At 43.6% G+C, this 21,950-nt stretch overlaps 1 protein-coding gene across 1 annotated transcript in view; it reads left to right on the plus strand.

The window, feature by feature from the left end:
• Positions 1 to 1,999: 1,999 nt before the first annotated feature.
• The window catches only part of L3MBTL4 (L3MBTL histone methyl-lysine binding protein 4), a 469,197-nt gene continuing 449,246 nt past the window's right edge, over positions 2,000 to 21,950 (plus strand). Inside the window, 1 exon segment of the mRNA XM_070514531.1 lies at positions 2,000 to 2,883. The gene's annotated coding sequence lies outside the window, so the exon portion shown is untranslated.

Here is a 21,950-nt window from a genome sequence, read left to right on the forward strand (position 1 = left end):
CCACATACATGCTAATAAACAATCGTGAGTTTTAAAAACACATGTGTCGGGGCCAGCCTCGTGGTGTAGTGGTTGAATTCTCACGCTGTGGCCTGGGGTTCACAGGTTTGGAAACCAAATACAGACCTACACACTGCTCATTAAGCCATGCTGCGGTGGCGTCCAACATACCAAAAATGGAGGAAGATTGGCACAGATGTTAACTCAGGGCCAATCTTCCTCACCAAAAAAAGAGAAAACAACCCCACATATATCAATGGCCAATCTTGCTATTGATTAAATAACAAAGCAATGCAATTTAATTCTACTTGGAAAAAAATAACATAAAAATATCGAACCAGAAAAAGGTAAATAAATTAAGCAAATTTCAAAATGAAGTGTCCTTTGGATAAAGGCAATCACTATTTTAGCAAATGGGAAGGTTTCATTTTCACCCACCATAGACAGGCCCAGACACATTACAGAACTGCTGTGTCACTGTTCTGTTTTGATGACCTGCAGAAAGGGATTCTGCTGTGTTTACTGTGCCCCCAGGGGTGCCTATCCCAACAATAATCCATCCTTATCCATCTGGTCATCATCAACTTTGCTACTTAGAGTTTGTCAGATTCAAGTGAATTATAAAAATAAAAAGTCTAGTAACCATCAGTGTTCTAAACCCCACTGTTCACAATGGACCATTGGTAATGTTACAACAATCAACTATGGCTATTTCATTTTAATCTGCAGCTGTTCAAATAAAAGGGATTTACTACAACAGCTTTTCAAAAATTCTGTAACGAGTGTACCAACACATTCTTGCTTATATTTCCACATAATTTGGATAACAGTATCGTTGAAAACAGATGTCAGCTTCTTTGAGTATAATCATATGTCGTCAATGCTCCACACTCTTGGATTTACATTTAAGTAACCCAGGATGAGGTTCTCTGCCTGTGCCACCTGTTTCATTGGTGCATCCTCTCCCATATTTAAGCCTAGCCCATGAAAATAGTGTTTCTGTTTTCATAAATGTAAGCCAAATATATTCAATAAACAGGTTATAACAATAATTGTTTCCCCAAAAGAGTGCAGACAAGGTGATGTAAATTCACTTTATTTGGATTTCAATCCAGCTTCCTTTGATTTTGTATAATATTAATATTGATTTTTCTATGGGACAGGCGGAACCAGAAGTGCCCTTAACTTTTTCTGTGCCGGAAACATTTTGATATTTCTATCACTAAGACTTAGAGTCTCTAATGGAAACAAACACCACTGGGAAGGCCTGGGGTTGCTCCGCAGTGACTGGAGCACTTGTCCTTCACCAGGAAGACGCCCATCTGTGCTGTGTAAGCGGCAGGGAGGGCGACTGTCATCCGCCCACTGAGTGCCACTCTAATTTCATGCAGTCAGGGGGGCAAGTATGCAGAGGTGGCACCCTGCAGTACGCCTGTTATCACAGAAATAAGCCATAGCGCTCTAAGGCCTTCAGCATAAGCCTGTCAAAACCGGATGAAAGTAAGCACACCTCTTCACTACGTCTGCCTCAAGTGTTCGCTCTATCCTGACTCCTTCTGCCTCCCTTTCTTTTTCTCTTTCCTCCAAATCTTTTTATTGACTTATTAGAGTACAGAACGCAGTTTGTGTATAGGAGTGTGTTTGTATTTATACATTCCTAATCATCATGGTTCCTAATTTTAAACCTGCATTAGCAAGGGTTTTATATTTCTCTCTTCAATAACACCACTAAATTATGTTTCTGCCAAAGGGCCAGTCTCATTTGAAAAAGAAAACAGTTTTAGTTCTTCGTTTATTGTAGTCAACAAACCAAAAAAGATTGTTTTGGAAATTATTATTGTTAATCATGTTAAATCACTGAATTTCTTGCTGGAAGCAACAACTAATACTTATTTTGTACCTACGGGTTATTATTTGCGTACTAGAATTTATACACAAGACACTGCCATGAAAGAAAATTTCATTCAAAAGTCACAAAATAGTCTTTAATTATCAGCTACTTTTAATTATAAACCAAAATAAAGGATGTAATAAGTTTCTCTCCAAACCGGTGAGAACGCTTCGTCGTGAAAGCCTGACATTAACCAGTAAGAGTGTTCAGTTCCGTGAGGGCGGGAACTCAGCAGCTCCTACCCAACCTTAAGCAGCTGGAACAGGGTCAGTAAACATTGCTTCTTGCAGCTTGAAGAGTATTCTTTTATTTTAAAATGGTATCCGCGGGCGCGCTGTACCAAAGTCAAGAGCAGGAAAGGGGCCTCGGAGAGGAGGGTGCAGAATCGGAACCAGCAGGACAGAGAGGAATCCAGAGGTCAGGGAACAACATTTGGAAGGTTAACCCTAAGAGCTGCGGTGCAGCAGGCCGAGCGCCCTGGGACAGCGCGCGACAGGGGGAGGGGTCCGGCAGGAAGTAGCCAAGATCCGGGGGACTCTTTCCCCGGGAACAGACGAGGAGGAAGAGGCACTGGGAAGGAGAGCCGCAGCCACCTCCCTTCCACGTGGAGCGCGACCGCATAGCGCCGGCCGTCCCCTCACTCCTGGGGAGCAGGGCGCGGCCGGTGCGGCGGGAGCATGCGCGCCGGCGGTAGGGCCGGCCCCGCCCCTCCGCGGTCCCGCCCCCCACACCCTCTCCCCTACGCCCCCTACCCCTACCTCCCCCCTCCCCCCCGGGCCCGCTCCGCCCCTCCCCGCCCCCGGCCGCTCCTTCTCCGGTCCCCCGGCCCCTAGCCACATCTCCTAGAGCTCCTCCCCTGCCGCCCCTCCCCGCTCTCCCCCGTCGGGCCCCCTGCCGCCCCTCCTCGCGACCCCCGGCCCGCGGCGCTGCAGCCTGGCCGCTTGCCTCGTGGCCCGCCCGGCCCGGCTCCGAGTCGGCGGCGGCTGTGCTCGGTAAGGAGGCCTCCGCGGGCCGGCCGGCCGGGTGGGGACGGGGCGGGGCGCTCGGCAGGCCGGCTCCTCCCTGGCCCTTGGGCCCCCGCGCTGCCCCGCTGGTCGCCCTCTTCGGACGGCGCGGCGCGGTCGTCGCACAGCCCACCGCCCTGTCGCGGTGCCTGGCGCGCCACCTGGGCGGGGAGCGGGGCAGCGGGGGTCCCCCCGGCGTCTGGCCCCCGGCGTCGGGGGCGCTGGCCTTCGTGCCCTCGGGTCGGCGGCCCCCGTCCCCGCTTGTCCCCTCCGCCGACCAGGGTCGTGTGCGCCGGGCCCCGTGTCCTCCCGGCGGCGGCGCGGGCGCTCCGGGCGGGACGGTGTGCGCATTTCGCGAGGTCGGAGAAGTCTGGTGGGTTTTGTCCTCTGCGTTTATATCCTGTCGTCATTGATTAAAGTCCACAGTATGTGCTTTATTTTATATATACCTTTATCTGCTTGGAGGGATACTCGTTATCCGTCCATGCCCCGCGGTGGAAACGAAGTAAAAGGACAATCTGGTCATTGCTACTGCTGAGAGTCCGCGTGCGATGGCCGGATGGTCAGCCAGGTCGCCCTGCCCGCCGCGCCGTTTCCACGCCGGTGGCCCGCTCACTTCGGGGTTCTTTGGTCTCCACTATGTATTGCCCGTGGCGCGGTCTCCTGGATCCCGCTGTTGGAGCTGTTCTGGAAGATGTTCGGGGCAGGCTCCAGTTTCAGTCCTTAGCCGAAATAAGTGTAATGGATCTCCTGCTGATTTCTGGTCCTCTTAACTCAAAAATGGTTAATGTGGCAAACGGGTGGTGGTGCGTGGCGTTTGTCCTTCAGATTTGATAATATAAAGACTTTGAATGCATTTAGCTCTTCAGCAAGATGTTAAAAAGGCCTCAGTTACTCCTCTAGGTTCCTTAGAATCCTGAGAAAGGTTTGAAAGAGGAGAGGTTTTTGGACCATCCCCATGAATTGGATTCTGCTACACTCACTCGGTGTGTAATCCTTGAGTGGGAAAGAAGGTGAGCTTAGAACTACTGGTAGTGACGCTCTCAGACTGTGAGGGCATGCAGGAGTTGTATTGCAGGTAGCCCTTGACCGTGGGGGCGTTTACTTAGCACCTTACTGGACAATACTGGAGTGGAAAGAAGTATTAAGCTTGCTCTGCCTCTCCAGTCAGCTCTGTTTTCTAGGAAAGGATATTGGTGGGAAGGTGATCTGGTAAAGACAGAATTAAGGAGAGTTAAGGAACTGTCTGAACATTCACTATAAGGAGAAATAAGTGTAGTTTAAGTTCATCATAAGAATCTCAGATGAGCTCTACCTTCGGTATATTTCATTGTAATACCTGTGTGATTTGTATCTTAAATTACACTTCTAATTCATCTTTACTTAAAAAAGTTTCAATTGTCGTTTGTACAATAAACCATCTGTCTGTGTTTGTACGTGTGTATGGGAAGCCACTAAAAGCTTGACCTTTTAGTGCTTTGGGAAGATAACACATGCAAACCAAACTGCTTGTGAACAAAACAGTCTGACAAGGAACTAATAAAAAGAATTTGAGACTAAAAGAGTCTAAAATAGAATGCTAGTGGTGTGGAACAGCCGTGGTCCGGGGGTTTGGCAAGGACAGGGGCCTTGGGGGCCGGAGTGATCAGAGATGGACGCAGAGAGCGTTGGGCCTTGGGCTGAGTCTTTTGTGGAATGGATTTGTGTAGACTGACAGAGAAGACAGAAGAGTTTCGGGGCCTAGAAGGGAGAGGAGGGTTTCATGCCTCAAAAGGAATAATTATGGTTTGTTTAGAAGCAAGAAAGACTGTTTGCAGCATCCGGGTTGGGCACTGCGGTCATGGTACTCCCCTCAGCAGCCCCAGCTTACCACTCCAGAAAATTGCAGTTTATTCTTCGTAATGCGGTGTTATTCCTCCTCTGTGGAAACTTCCCTGATTCTCACAACCAGAGTCCTTCCTTTGACTTCCGCTTTTCCTGGTTCACCTCTAAGTGCCTATATAACAACAGGGTTTTCTTTTTGTTTTTTGATTGCCCAGACCTTAGATTTTGCCATTTCCTGTTTATTTATTTAAATTGAGATACAATTGACATATAACATTATATTAGTTTCAGACGTACAGACCATAGATGTAATAGACCGTTAACTATAGTCGTAAAAACAGTTTTATATATTTTTAACAACTAGTTTCCATCTTTAAGGAACATTTATGTTCTTTAAGGGCAGGAACGGGTCCTTGGTTCTCTTTTTATTCAGAATGTTTTGCACTGTGGTCATGGCTTTTTAACTTAAATGATGATAACCACTGCCCCACCCCCCCCCCCCAACCCGTGCCTGGCCTGGTACTTGACACGTGGTTAAGTGCATACTCAACAGATGCTTGCCTGAGCTGGCTGCTGAGCAGAGGCATGGGGTGATGAAAGCAGCAGTCGGGAAGACCATTCTGATTCTGAAGGAGATTGCAGATGGGAGGTCCTGGAGCTCTTACTGTGAAGCAAAGGGAGGCCTGAGAGCTGGGGAAAGGCTGAGCAGGAGGCACCAGGCAGCTCGCAGCCTGACCCAGGAAGCGGAAGCAGCCCCCTCGCGCCCGCCCGCATTCCTTCAGGTGTGTCTCAGGTTCCCCTTCTCTGGAGCAGAAGGGGAGTTTGCCAGTCACCAGTAGATAACCGTTGATTGTTCCGATCAGTTATTTTAACCGAGAAGGAGTGCTGCTGCTATTGCAGTGGAGCAGTTAGCAGGGGAGCCAGAGTGGGGACTTGGGAGCAGGATGGAGCAGATGAGTTCAGCTTTTAAAATACTGAATTGAGGGGCCGGCCCGGTGGTGCAGCAGTTAAGTGTGCACGTTCCGCATTGGCAGCCCGGGGTTCCCCAGTTCGGATCCTGGGTGCGGACATGGCACCATGTGGCAAGCCATGCTGTGGTAGGCATCTCACGTATAAAGTAGAGGAAGATGGGCACGGATGTTAGCTCAGGGCTAGTCTTCCTCAGGAAAAAAAAAAAAAGGAGGACTGGCAGATGTTAGCTCAAGGCTAATCTTCCTCGAAAAAATAAAATAAATACTGAATTGAGAGATACATTGAAGTGGCGAGTTTGGAGAACTCCAGTGTGGGGCCAGGAGAAAGCCAGCTAGGAAATATTCAGCTGTTGGGGTGACAATAAAAAGCATGAGATAGGGTGAATAAATTAGTGCAGAGAGGAAAAGGCAGTTCTATGGCTGTGGGCTACACCCAATGAAGGAGTCAGGGAGAGAAACCGAGAAGTGATTGACCCGGGGCGGAAAATCAGCACAGTAACGGGAGCCCGTGGGGGACCATAGAAGGAGCTCACTGTTGAGTCTCCTCAGTTGCTGATGAAAAGTGCCAACTGCGAAGATGTAGTTGAACTTGGCTAGAAAGAGGCCATGTCAGTGTGAGTTGTGAGTAGGGCTCTGCTTTCTGTTTTAGGTGTAGGCATGTCCCCCTTTCACGTGAAGAGTGTTGTGGGGGACTGGAATTGGCCACCCCAAGATTTGTCTGGCATGAGGATTATTTGGGGCTGGTTACTTTTAAAAACTGCGGACAGGAAAGAAACTCTGAAAAGTAGAATTTACTTACCCTTTCTAAGAGACATTTACGTTGTAAAGGAAACCTCCGTTTGTAAAGGTGTCTCCCTCTCTGTACAGAAAGAAGAGGGATGACCTTATCTCTAGAAACTCTCATCAATGTGGAAGGCAAGGACTTAAATCTGCATAGTAACCTGACCCTTGTTCACTGCACTTGTCTGGTAATCTCCCTTAACTGACTCCCCACCCCCAAGATCCTCCTTTGTCTTTAGCTGAAGATGATATTTAAGGTGGTGGCTTCAGCCGTTTTTGGCGAGTTGCTCAGGTTGCCTGAGCCTCTCCCATGTATACATGTTATAAAGCTTTGTTTAATTTTCTCCTGTTACTTGGTCTCATGTGAATTTAATTCGTTCTCTGGCCAGAAGAACCCAGAGAGGGTAGAGGAAATGTCTTCCTCCTCTACAGTGTTTTGTCATTTACAAAGCATGTCCACTTTAGCATTGCTAAAACATATTTTGAGGATAGTTTGTTATAGAAACATACCTCCAAATGGAGAAAACTATTTAGGGCCATTAAGAAACCAATGAACTGTTCACATACTTCAAAAAAGCCCTTACCCCAAGTAGCATAGATTCAGATCTTATGGTTGAGTTAAATAAAACAAAGACAATGAATTCAGAAGTACTTGGGAGAAATGAAACTTCAGTTCATTCACACATAAAATCATCTTTTGTTTAAACATTTATACTAGTGTTTTTTTTAGAATAGTGCCTTAGAAGAATTTATCCCTATTTTATTTTGCAAATGCAAATGATTTTCCACAGTAGCGGTGGAAAAATGAGACCTTTGCTCCGAGCCCATCCGAGTGGTCACTGCTTCCCAGCCCGTGGACACCTCTTGGGGAGGACCTCCCCACGGTGGGCCGCGGTGTCACCCGCTGGGCCCCTCCTCATTTGCTGTGGGCGTCAGCTCCCATACGCAGCATTCTCTTAGTGAAGCTCGCTGCTGTGGGGAATGCTTGTGCGCCCCCTCTGAGGATGGGCCGTCCATGATGAGGGTTGGCTGCGCCGCAGTGAGTGACTGAGGAGTAAGTTGTTTGGAAAGCGGCAGGCGGGCGCAGGAAATGAGCGCAGTGGTGCTGCCGCCTGGCCACTGGGCCTGGCCGGAGAGAGCGCGTGTGGCCAGAGGGACCGGCGCACGTGCAGTGCTTTTCTACAGTGTTTTGGCACATTAGCAAGTATGATAACTTTTAAGATGATGACAATAGCTTTTTAGATTAAATCATTGTTGCCTGTTTTTTTGAGGGAGAGTGAATTAAGGGCCCTGAATAGGGGCGAGACTTTTTTGCTGGGTGTCTGCTTTGTGTCACTTGTGTGCAGTGTGTATGGGGATGACTGATACAGACATAACATGCCTTCGTGGAGCATGTGGCCTAGTGAGGGGACGGGTATTAATCTCCCAAATAAATTAAGTATACTATGCGTCAGACCGACAGGCGTGCCCTCTGGCTTTAGGGATCAGAAAGGCCTCTGTGAGGATGAACAGCCGCCAGCCACGCATGGAGCAGGGTGGACAGAAGTGCAGGCAGAGGGCGGTGCTTGTGTGAAGCCCACAGGGTGCAAAAGAGCTCAGTGCACTGGAGGGAGGGAGAGAAGGCCACTAGGCCGGAGGGCACGGACTGGGTGGGGCAGTGGCCGGACTGGTAGCAGGGCCAGAGTGAGAAGCCCCATGAAGGCCATGTTGGGGTTTGTACATTCTGTTTTCCTGCCATGGGGAGGCTTTGCAGAGTCTGAGCACGGGTGCGATATGATCTGCTCTGTATTGGGAGAGGCCCACTCTGACTGCCATCTACAGAATATTGGGCAGGCGGCAAGACCAGGTAGGACGCTGTTGCAGGTGTCCAGGTGGGAGTCCTGGTGCTTGAACCAGACAGGTGTGTGTGGAGATGGATAGAAATGGGAGGACTTAAGGAGTGTTTTGGAGGGAGAATTTACTAAATTGCTGATGGATTAGAGGGTATGGGAAAGGAAGGAATCTAAGATTACTCTCTTGATCTTTAGCAAGAGAAACTGGGTGCATTTTCCTAGCTAGGGAAGACTGGGGAGGACTCCAGACCTGCTTGCTCTGCTTGGACCATTTCTCCAGTGTCAGGCCGCTGGAGGGAGATCATTTTCAGGGAGGCAACTCAGTGTGGCTGTGCTATGTGTCAGGCACCCAGCAGTGTGCTAGGCACATGGTTCTGGAGTTTAGCAAATGTGGGCTGTCTTTCCCTTTGCTGTGGCAGTGGGTGTTTTGTATTCTGCTTAGCTCACACAGGACCTAATGGCTGTCCTGAATTTGAACCGCCAGTCTGCCTGCAAATGGACAGTGTGTGTGAGTACATGCAATCTTAGCACCTGCCATCAAGCTGCCTTCGTGTGGCTTTTTCAGTCCTGTCTAGGAAGGTCTAAAATTGCTGGATGCACCAAATGGACCATTTATTCAGTTTCCCTACAACATGTTGGCCCAACGCCGATCCTAACACCGGGAGACTCTTCAAGCTGCTCAAGAGTCTGGTCCTGCGATTATGAGCTGTTGCTTATTCCTTATGGTTTCTTCTTTTATGAGTATATCAGACTTAAAAATGGGACCTTTTTGAGTGGCAGCATTTAAAAGATTGCTTTTGGTCACTATTATTATTGTTTTAATTTATTTCTAAATAGAACAAAGGAGCAGGTTATAGACTTGATTCCAGGCCTGTATAAATGGATCCTGGTGGGCACTGATGTCAGTCCAAGGCCCAGTTCATAGATGAGCAGATGTTCCGCCCTTGCCTTTGGTTTTCTAGGTCTGGTTGTGCGTGGTACACTGACTTGGTGCTGTTTGGGAAATGGAATTATGACCTAAATCCAGGGTCAGCAATTTGGATGTCTAAACGGGCTGGGCAAAGGGGCCTGGGAAGTGGGCAGAGAGGAGGAAACTTAGAGTTTTCTTGATTTTGTTTTTGTTTTCTCACCTGTGAAAACTGAACATAGGTACTTTCTACTATAGGAAGTTCTTAAAGTACAGGAATAGTAAGAGGGAGAAAAATCCCTAGTGCTGTGGAAGCAGTAGGGAGCGGTGGAGACTGTGGCAAACTAGGGGGTCTCATATTGTCTAAAGGGGATTGTTACTGTTTTTAAAAAATGCAAAAACTCAAATTAGATGTCCACCTTTTTAAAAATGTGAAACCTCCCTGTTTAAAGATACTAGCTCAAACCTTTTGGACCCTGTGAAGGTAAACAGAATATGTTTGCTGACTAGATGAGTTTGTGGGCTGCCATTTTACAGCCTGTAACTTGTGGGATCAGCTCTGTGATTAGCTGAATGTACCTTCCTTTTAATCAGATTGTTTTTCTGACTCAGCAGCACCTTCCTTGTTTTCATGATGGAGAGTGTACACCGATTTCTGCCTGTTTAAGTCTGACCTGGTTCAATCTGGGGGTGAGGAGTGGGCTGCTGGGCCAGGCCCTGTGACTCTGTGAGGGACGTGCTTGTGTAGGGAGGTAGAGTTATCAAAATTTGGGTAGAACCTACACTTTTTAAAGTTTTCATTCATGTTTCTGTGGAATTTTTAAACATATTCCCATTGTTAAAATATATATTTTTTCACCAGTTCTCTGAGAGTTTGGTAACTGATGGACATGTGACTTTTGTATGATTCGAGGGGATGGTGTCCTCTCTCGTTTGTGGGCTTTTGCACATTCGTACCTGCCTTTCTTGTTGTGACTTCTCCTCCTCCCAGAGGCCTCCAGGTCTCCCTAAAACTGGGCCCCGCGTGTGGTTTCCTGCCACCGTGGGCTGGCATCTGGCATTTCGCTCTGAAGGGTGCACCCTCGCTGTCCTCTGCTCCTCAGGGGACTGTCGGGATTAAGTTCACCACGTCTTTCCAAAGCCTAGCAGTTTCCTGACACATGTTAGAGACAGTGAATAAAGGTTGAATGATTTGGGGTTAGTTACTGACAGGCTAATACAGGAAAGAAGTTCCATCAAAACCCTAGCATTTCATGATTCTGTGAGTAATCAGCTGAGGCTCTGGGTTTGATTGAAAACATCAGCCCCGACCTTTCAGCCACTCATTTTATTATCATTATGGTTACATGTCAAAGGTTCTTCTCTTTGCTTTATAGCAAAGAATCTCCTTTAATTCCCTATCATTACACCTTTATTCCTGGTCCTAGACATCAGCAAGATGAATTATGAGAGATGCCAGCATAGCACTTCCAAATCTATATTTTATGCACACAATTTCTGAGGATGGTTAGAGCAAAGATTTTTTCCCCCTTTCTTTTCCAAAACTGTGAGCTTGCTGTGAGTTTATTCCCAGAAGATATCTGGATGTTTTTTGGGCAGCTTAACACATACATTGAACTTAGATTAGGAACTGTTAAGGCTCGCAGACCAGGAATTTAAGAAGTCTTGACCAGCACAGGAGATCGTCCTTTTGCTAAGTGTGCTTGGAAAAGACTTGTGCTTGTAGATGGTGTCCAAGTGGGTAGAATTCAGTGCAGGGCCGTGAGTATATTTCATTTGTTTTGTTAACTGAATGCCACAGATATTTGGTACTTTTTAGAAGGATAATAGGGAAAGTCACACTGTTGGATTCGGCATCCCATGTGAATTAGCAGCTGGCAGTTGGCACCCGTCCTGTGGATGTACCGTGAACATAGAATGGAAGCGTCCCCACTTCCAGCTGTTGGCATCTTTGTGTTTTGCATGAATGGCGACGTCCATCCATTTCACTGCAGTTGATCATTAGTAATCTTTAGGGCCACTTTATTCTTCTACTGTGAGGACAAGGAGAATATCATTTCAGTCTTTTCAGAATCAGCTTGCATCTGTGTCCAAAACGAACGGTGCCCATTGCCGTGCAGTAAATGGCGAGAGGAAAAAGAAAGGAAGCTGTGAAGGTACAGTTATACATTAACCACCAATGTGATTCACAAAGTGTAAGGTTAGTAGGCATGGTTTTAAATTGGATTTATATCCAAATAAATTGTCTTTTAAATTTCTGCACCTTTCAGCTCAGAGTAGCTCTTCTGTCAGAGGCCAGCTATAGCTTATGAAGAAGCTTCTGCTGTTTCACATTTAGCAAGTTAGACTTAACATTTTTTTGAATTTTAGGGATTTTGGAAGTAATCTAATTCAGATTTGCCTCAATCTCTACTATTAGCAGGGAATTTTTTGTTCTAAGGGCCGTTCTGTGCACTGTAGGATGTTTAGCAGAAGCATCCCTGGCCTCCACCCACTAGATCTCTGTGGTACTTCCCCCCACTCAGTTGTGACAACAAAAATGTCTTCAGACGTTTCCAAACATCCCCTGAGAGGGGGCAGAGAGTGCAGAATCGCCCCTGGGTGAGAACCACTGATCTAATTCAGCCTGTTTGTAGATGACAAATCAGAGGTCCACTTGTATTATGCAAACTGCCCAAGGGCAAAAGTCATTATGTCAGAATATGAATTAAAAAACAAACGATCTTGGGGCCCGCCTGGTGGTTAAGTTTGTGCGCTCCGCTTTGGTGGCCCAGGATTTGTGGGTTCAGATCCTGGGTGTGGACCTATACACCGCTCATCAAGCCTTGCTGTGGTGGCATCTCACATACAAAATAGAGGAAGATTGGCTCAGATGTTAGCTCAGGGCCAGTGTTTCTCATCAAAAACCAAAACAAATGATCTAACGTGAAGGAAATTCTTATCAATTCAAAACTCATTTTCCTCTTGTTGTAAAAAAAATAGTTCTTATGGTAGTTTTATGCTCGTAAATGATCTCTGTTGATTCTGTCTTGCGATGACCAGCCAAATACAACTGCCAGTAATGTTAATCAAACTTTGGCAAAGACATAGATTATTAATAGTACTTTGAAAGCTAAAATAAGTTGTAAAGCAGTTGAAATTTTACCACATTGATAAGTAAGGCAAATTTATAAAATTACTTGGTTTTGAGCTCTATGCTCTTTACCCAACTCATAAATTTCTACTGATAATGAGGATAAAAAAATCTTGTCACATATATTCCTAATCCAAATCCCATATTGCAGAGATGCCAAAACGAAAGCCCGGAGAAGACCTGAGTAATGGCAGAGCTGACCCTGGGCCAGGTGGCTTTCAATTGCAGCCTGTTAATCTTTGTTTTCATAGCTAAGTTTTGCAGTAGAGTTGTGTTCAATAGCTTGGTGAATTTTGTAGAATAATAATTAATCTTTGTGTACTTGCACAGTTGGGAATTGTGAAGCCAGTAATATAAATATTTGCTGAGTAAGAGTATATTCATTCATTCCATAAGTGTTTATTTAGTGCTACTTTGGCCAAGATGTGCTAAGCTGTGGGCTGTAAGAGACATGAGAAGGAGCCAAACAGACAGTGAGGCATTGGTCTTGCCCCCAGAAAACTCACAACCAGGGACACAAATTCAAATTTCAGGCCTCTCTGTATTACATTAGAAAAGATGCACTGGTTTATTCCTGTATTTGTTCATTTAACAGCATTTTTGAGTACCTGTTGCATGCAGTGGCACTGGGCACTCTGTCCTTTTTGCCTAGGAAAAACCCAGAATAAAGCTAGGAGGAGATGGTGCATGCTAGTGAGTGGACCCTCAGACTGTACAAGAGAGGTGTGAAAAGTATCAGTGCCTGTGCTGACAAGGGAGTGACCGTGCTGTCTCAAAGTTAGTGAGAGTGAGAATATCTTTGTCAAGTCCATAATTGACAAGCATCGTTATGGTGCTCCACAGATGGTACGTAGAAGCTGATTATGGAAGATCACACTGTGGCAGGGCTGAGTTCCCTTCACACCAGTCCTAGTCGCCGGCAGCCAGATCATAGAGCACTCCCTCCAGGGACCATGTGTCACAGGCGGAAGAAAAAGTCCAAGGTTTTAATCAGCCCCTTGGAGGGGTGGGTGATGTCTTCAGGGTTGTCGTATTTCTGTATTGTTTATGTGGCCACTGTTGGCATATGGCACAAAAGAAGAAAGCGTTCACTTTTTGGAAATGGAAAAATCTCTGTCCTCATCTTTGAATGTTCTCACTGAGTGTTATATCACAAATGAAGACAATAAATTCGCCAATATGTATGCCCTTCTGTATGAGTGTAAAAAAATTTTCCCCAGGCTAAGTCAGTAAAAATGTCAGTGAAAACCAAAAATAAAAAGAAATGGTTTATAGGACGCCTGCGACATGGCGGGGTGAGCTCACCTGGGACTCTCTCCCCTCCAAACTACAACCAAAAGGAACAACTGAATTTCAACCAAAAATTATAATAACAAAGAGATTGTCAGAGACCCACAGCAGCCAAACAATGGAGGGCGGAGAGGCTGGAGCCACCCTTGGAGGAGCTGGAACAGGGTAAGAGAGATCTTTGCTTCCTCCCCTAGAGACTGGGATGGATGCCCCCGGTGAGGGAAGGAGTGGGGGAGGGGCTGCGCGTCTGCGGGATTGTCCGGAACTCCCACCACCCGTGCAGCAGAAACCCTCTAACGGGGGAAAGCTTTCACATGGGGGGACCCCATCAAGCCAGGGCCCCGGGAAACCAGAAAGCGAGAGCTGATCAGAATCCAGGTCTGTGTGCGGGAGAAAGTGCCCCTCCTCCTCCAACCGGTGCTGCACACCGCCATCGTGGCTGAGGGTGGAGGGCTCAGAATGCGCGGCTCTCTACCCCCACCTAGAGGCAACAGGCTGTTACTCCAAATGAATAATGCCAGCATGTGCAAAAACTGCTCCTCTACCATCCAGCAATTTATAAAAGCTCCAGACCAAAAGGAAAAGAATAAAAACACAGAATTAAGTCCCGAGGACTTGGAAATAGGTAAACTAAGTGAAAATGAGTTCAGAGTAGCTATCATCAAAAAACTCAATGAGATAAAGGGAAATATAGAGAAACAAGTCGACGAGTTCTGGAGTTACTTCACAAAAGAGATTGCAACTATAAAGAAGATTCAATCAGAAATACTAGAGATGAAAAGTACAATGGATCAGATAACACAGAATATGGATTCCCTGAATGCATGTGTAGACACGATAGAGGAGAAAATTAGCATAATTGAAGATAGACAGGCTGAATGGCTCCAGACAGAGGAAGAAAGAGAAACAAGAATTAAAAAAATGAAGAAAATCTCGGAGAAATAGCAAACTCAATGAGGAAATGCAATTTAAGAATTATCGGAGTCCCTGAGGGCATGGAAAAGGAAAATGGAGCAGAAAGTGTGCTCAAAGAAATAATAGAAGAAAATTTCCCAAATCTAGGGATTGAGGGAGAAATGTGTGTGGAGGAAGCTTTCAGATCTCCTAGATTTGTCAGTGTAAAAAGACCTACCGCAAGGCATATAGTAGTACAAATGGCAAAAATGAAAGACAAAGAAAGAATACTCAGGGCAGCAGGACAAAAGATAACCTACAAAGGAACCCCTATCAGACTTTCAGTGGATTTCTCTGCAGAAACTTTACAAGCTAGGAGAGAATGGAGTGACATATTCAAAACTTTAAAGGATAATAATCTTCAGCCAAGAATACTCTATGCAGCAAAAATATCCTTCAGATAGGAGTGAGAAATTAAATCTTTTCCAGACAAACAAAAGCTAAGGGGCTTTGTAGCCAAAAGACCTCCACTGCAAGAAATCCTTGAGAAGGCTCTCATACCTGAAAAAAGAAAAAAGGGAGAAAGGGGTCACAAAAGACAGAGTAGGGAGACAAATAAATAGAATCTGAATAGGATAGCAAATATTCAAGTATAGCATTAGGATAAAGGAAAGGAAACCACCAAAGCAAAGACGATCTTATCACTCTAACCACAAATTCACAACACGAGTTGGAATAAGACATGAAAATAATAATTTAGGAGAGGAAGAGGGAAGGGACTAAATCAGTCTAGACCAAGGAAGTAGGAGACCACCAGAAAATGGATTATATTACACACGAGATTATGAATACAAACTTCAGGGTAGTCACTAAACTAAAAAACAGAACAGAGACACAAAACATGAATAAGGAAAAATCTAAGAAACCCAGCATAAGAAATTGCAGAAGTCAATGGGTAGGCTAAAACACACAGGATGAGAAACAAAGGTAACGCGGGAAAATCAGATGAGTGACAGAATGACAGCATTAAGCCGTCATGCATCAATAATCACCCTCAATGTAAATAGATTGAACTCTCCAATAAAAAGACGCAGAGTGGCAAAATGGATTAAAGAACAAGATCCAACAATTTGTTGCCTCCAGGAAACACACCTCAGCCCCAAGGACAAACACAGGCTCAGGGTGAAGGGGTGGAAGACAATACTCCAAGCTAATAGCAAACAAAAGAAAGCAGGTGTCAAAATACTTATATCAGAAAAAACAGACTTCAAGATAAGGCAGATAAAGAGAGACATAGCAGGCCAATATACAATGATCAAAGGGACACTTCATCAAGAAGAAATAACGTTTATAAATATCTGTGCACCCAACACAGGAGCACCAAAGTTCATAAAGCAACTATTAACAAACCTAAAAGAAGATATAAAAAATAACACAATAACAGTAGGGGACCTCAGCACCCCACTCACATCAATGGACAGATCGAGACAGAAAATCAACAAGGAAACAGTGGCGCTAAATGAAAAGCTAAAACAATTGGACTTAATAGACATATATAGAACACGTCATCCAAAAACAGAAGACATGTTCTTCTCAAGTGCGCATGGAACATTCTCAAGGATAGACCGTATGTTCGGAAACAAGGCAAGCCTCTACAAATTAAAAAAAATTGAAATATTAACAAGCATCACCTCCGATCATAATGCTATAAAGGTAGAAATTAATTACAAGAAGAAAGCTGAGAAAGGCACAAAGATGTGGAGACTAAACAATATGCTATTGAACAAGCAATGGATCATTGAAAAAATTAAAGAAGAAATCAAAAAATACCTGGAGACAAATGAAAATGATAACATGCATATCAACTCGTGGGATACAGCAAAAGCTGTATTAAGAGGAAAATTCATTGCAATACAGACACATCTTAACAAACAAGAAAAATCCCAAATAAGCAATCTTAAACTACACATAACTGAATTAGAGAAAGAAGAAAAAACAAAGCCCAAAGTCAGCAGAAGGAGAGAAATAATAAAAACCAGAGCAGAAATAAATGCTATTGAAACAAAAAAGGCAGTAGAAAGGATCAGTGAAACAAAGAGCTGGTTCTTTGAGAAGATAAATAAAATTGACAAACCCCTAGTCAGACTTACAAAGAAAAAAAGGGAGAAAGCTCAAATAAGCAAAATCGGAAATGAAAGAGAAGAAATAACAACAGATCCTGCAGAAATACAACGGATTATAAGAGAATACTACAAAAAACTATATGTGAACAAAATGGATAACCTAGAGTAAATGGATAAGTTCTTGGACTCCTACAGTCTCCCAAAGCTCAGTCAAGAAGAAGCAGACAATTTGAACAGACCAATCACAAGTAGAAAGATTAAAGCAGCCATCAAAAGCATCCCAAAGAATAAAACCCCAGGGCCAGATGGCTGTCCTTGGGAATTCTACCAAACTTTCAGAGAGGATTTAATACCTATCCTTTTCAAGCTATTCCAAAAAAACTAGGGAGGATGGAACACTTCCTAACACATTCTATGAGGCCAACATCACGCTGATACCAAAGCCTGACAAGGACAGCATGAAAAAAGAGAACTACAGGCCAATATCACTGATGAACATAGATCCAAAAATTCTAAACAAAATTTTAGCAACCCGAATTCAGCAATTCATCAGAAGGATCATACATCATGATCAGGTTGGATTCTTACCAGCGACACAGGGATGGTTCAACATCCGCAAATCAATCAACGTGATACACCACATCAACAAACTGAGGAATAAAAACCACATGATCATCTCAATGGATGCAGAGAAAGCATTTGACAAGATCCAACAGCCATTTATGATAAAAACTCTGAACAAAATGGGGATAGAAGGGAACTACCTCAACATAATAAAGGCCATATACGACAAACCCACAGCTAACATCATACTCAATGAGGAAAAACGGAACGCCATCCCCCTGAAAACAGGAACGAGACAAGGATGCCCTTTATCACCACTTTTATTTAACATAGTACTGTAGGTCTTGGCCAGAGCAATCAGGCAAGAAAAAGGAATAAAAGGAATCCAAATAGGGAGGGAAGAAGTGAAACTCTCGCTGTTTGCAGACAACATGATCTTATATATAGAAAACCCCAAGGAATCCATTGGAATACTTTTGGAAGTAATCAACAACTACAGCGAAGTTGCAGGCTATAAAGTCAATTTGCATAAATCAGTAGCATTTCTATATTCTAATAACGAACTAACAGAAAAAGAACTCAAGAACACAATACCATTCACAATTGCAACAAAAAGAATAAAATACCTCACCGTGAATTTAACTAAAGAAGTGAAAGACCTGTACAAGGAAATTACAAGACTTTTCTGAAAGAAATGGATGACGACATAAAGAGATGGAAAGACATCCCATGTACATGGATTGGAAGAATAAACATGGTTAAAATGTTCATTCTACCTAAAGCAGTCTACAGATTCGGTGCCATCCCAATCAGAATCCCAATGACATTCTTTACAGAATTAGAACAAAGAATCCTAAAATCCATATGGGGCAGCAAAAGACCCCGAATTGCTAAAGCAATCCTGAGAAAGAAGAACAAAGCTGGAGGCATCACAATCCCTGACTTCAAAACCTACCACAAAGCTATGGTAATCAAAACAGCATGGTACTGGTACAAAAACAGGTGCACAGATCAATGGAACAGAATTGAAAGCCCAGAAATAAAACCACACATCTATGGACAGCTTATTTTCGACAAAGGAGCTGAGGGCATACAATGGAGAAAAGAAAGTCTTTTCAACAAATGGTGCTGGTAAAACTGGAAAGCCACATGTAAAAGAATGAAAATTGACCATTCTTTCTCACATTCACCAAAATAAACAAAAATGGATCAAAGACCTAAAGGTGAGACCTAAAACCATAAGGCTTCTAGAAGACAATGTAGGCAATGCACTCTTTGACATCAGTATTTAAAGGATCTTTTCAGACACCATGTCTTCTCAGACAAGGGAAACAATAGAAAGAATAAACAAATGGGACTTCATCAGACTAAAGAGCTTCTTCAAGGCAAATGAAAACAGGATTGAAACAAAAAAACAATGCACTAACTGGGAAAAAATATTTGCAAGTCATACATCTGACAAAGGCTTAATATCCGTCATATATAAAGAACTCAACAACAAAATATCAAACAACCCAATGGAAAAATGGGCTGGAGACATGAACAGACATTCCTCCAAAGAAGATATACGGATGTCCAATAGGCACATGAAAAGATGTTCACCATCGCTGATCATCAGGGAAATGCAAATCAAAACTACACTAATATATCACCTTACACCCATTAGAATGAGAAAAATATCTAAAACTAATAGTAACAAATGTTGGAGAGGTTGTAGAGATAAAGGAACCCTCATACACTGTTGGTGGGAATGCAAACTTGTGCAGCCGCTATGGAAAACAATATGGAGATTCCTCAAAAAATTAAACATAGAACTACCATACTACCCAGCTATCCCACTACTGGGTATCTATCCAGAGAGCTTGAAGTCAGCAATTCCAGAAGTCCCATGTACCCCAATGTTCATTGCAGCATTATTTACAATAGCCAAGATGTGGAAGCAGCCTAAGTGCCCATCAACAGATGATTGGATAAAGAATATGTGGCGCGTATACACACACACACACACACACACACACACACACACACACACACACACACAATGGAATACTACTCAGCCATAAAAAAGAACAAAATTGTCTCATTTGCAACAACATGGATGGACCTTGATGGAACTACGTTAAGTGAAATATGCCAGATAGAGAAAGACAATCTCTGTATGACTCCACTCGTATGAGGAATTTAAAAATGTAGACAAACAGGACAGATTAGTGGGTACAAGGGGAAAGGTGGGGTAGGGGGTGGGCACAAAGGGTGAGGGGTGCACCTACAACACGACTGACAAGCAATAATGTACAACTGAAATTTCACAAGATTGTAACCTATCATTAACTCAATAAAAATTAAACAAACGAGCAAACAAACAAAGGAACAACTCTAAGAAATATGACAGCATGTCAAAAGGAGAGAAGAGCTAGCATGCAAGGGCTCCCATTGGCCAAATCTAGGAAAGTTTAAGCAAAAAAATGTATAATGACAGTAATGAATTATTAGTCATATAGTAAAATAAGAATCTATAAATCCATACTAAGACAAACAGATAAATGAGTAGAAAGTTGATGAGGAATGTGACCTTTATATAACTTTAAAGTACCTCCTCCCAAATACTTATTAAAGTCTGAAAGAATACTTTAGAGTGGAGGAGCCTAGCAGATATCACCTTAATCAAATTAATGAAGTAAACAAAATCAGTCATGTGGAAAATCAAAATCTGATAGCCTTCAGTGAGAAGAACTGCATTGTTTCTGTGAAATCTCTGCCAAAGACGCATAGCCCCAATGTAACACTGAGGAAACATCAGACAAACCAAAATCGAGGGACATTCTACAAGATAACTGGCTTTTTCACTTCACAAGGCCATAAAAGCCAAAGAAAAACGGAAAGACTGTTCCAGAGACCAAAGAGATGTGCCGACTAAATGCAACACGCGATTCTGAATAGGATCCTTTTGTTTCAAAATTCACTGTTGGAACAATTAGTGAAACTTGAAAGGGAACCGAGGACTGGGGGTAGTATTGTGTCACTGTCAATTCCCCGATTGTGCAGACTGTGGTTATGAAGAAGAACGTCCTCGGTTGTCAGGGATCCACGTGAACGGATTTGGAGGTGATGGGGCATCTACTTCACAATTTACTCTCAAGTGACTCAGAACACAAAATATTTTTCTTTTTTTTTTTTATTAATGTTATGATGGATTACAAGCTTGTGAAATTTCAGTTGTACATTTTTGTTAGTCATGTTGTGGGTACACCACTTCCCCCTCCGTGCCCTCCCCCCACCCCCCCTTTTCCCTGGTAACCACCGATCAGATCTCCTTCTCAATATACTAATTTCCACCTATGAGTGGAGTCATATAGAGTTCGTCTTTCTCTGACTGACTTATTTCGCTTAACATAATGCCCTCGAGGTCCATCCACATTGTTGTGAATGGGCCAATTTCGTCTTTTTTTATGGCTGAGTAGTATTCCATTGTGTATATATACCACATCTTCTTTATCCAATCATCAGTTTCTGGGCATGTAGGCTGGTTCCACGTCTTGGCTATTGTAAATAATGCTGCGATGAACATGGGGGTGCAACGGACTCTTGAGATATCTGATATCAGGTTCTTAGGATAGATACCCAGTAATGGGATGGCTGGGTCATAGGGTATTTCTATTTTTAACTTTTTGAGAAATCTCCATACTGTTTTCCATAGTGGCTGTACCAGTTTGCATTCCCACCAACAGTGTATGAGGGTTCTTCTTTCTCCACAACCTCTCCAACATTTGTCGTTCTTGGTTTTGGATGTTTTTGCCAATCTAACGGGGGTAAGGTGATATCTTAGTGTAGTTTTGATTTGCATTTCCCTGATGATTAGCGATGATGAACATCTTTTCATGTGTCTATTGGCTATATTCATATCTTCTTTTGAGAAATGTCTGTTCATGTCCACTGCCCATTTTTTGATCGGGTTGTTTGTTTTTTTGTTGTTAAGCAGTGTGAGTTCTTTGTATATTATGGAGATTAACCCTTTGTCGGATAAGTGGCTTGTAAATATTTTTTCCCAATTAGTGAGCTGTTTTTTTGTTTCAATTCTGTTTTCCCTTGCCTTGAAGAAGCTCTTTAGTCTGATGAAGTCCCATTTGTTTATTCTTTCTATTGTTTCCCTCAACTGAGGAGTTACAGTGTCCGAAAAGATTCTTTTGAAACTGATGTCAAAGAGTGTACTGCCTATATTCTCTTCCAAAAGACTTATTGTCTCAGGCCTAATCTTTAGGTCTTTGATCCATTTTGAGTTTATTTTGGTGTGTGGTGAAAAAGAATGGTCGATTTTCAGTCTTTTGCATGTGGCTGTCCAGTTTTCCCAGCACCATTTGTTGAAGAGACTTTCTTTTCTCCATTGTAGGCCCTCTGCTCCTTTGTCGAAGATTAGCTGTCCATAGATGTGTGGTTTTATCTCTGGGCTTTCAATTCTGTTCCATTGATCTGTGGACCTGTTTTTGTACCAGTACCATGCTGTTTTGATCACTGTAGCTTTGTAGTATGTTTTGAAATCGGGGATTGTGATTCCGCCGGCTTTGTTTTTCTTGCTCAGGATTGCTTTAGCAATTCGTGGTCTTTTGTTCCCCCATATGAATTTTAGGATTGTTTGTTCAATTTCTGTGAAGAATGTTCTTGGGATTCTGATTGGGATAGCATTGAATCTGTATATTGCTTTAGGTAGTATGGACATTTTAACTATGTTTATTCTTCCAA

This window comes from Equus asinus, chromosome 7 (assembly GCF_041296235.1).
Source record: "Equus asinus isolate D_3611 breed Donkey chromosome 7, EquAss-T2T_v2, whole genome shotgun sequence".
In the NCBI taxonomy this organism is placed as follows: domain Eukaryota; kingdom Metazoa; phylum Chordata; class Mammalia; order Perissodactyla; family Equidae; genus Equus; species Equus asinus.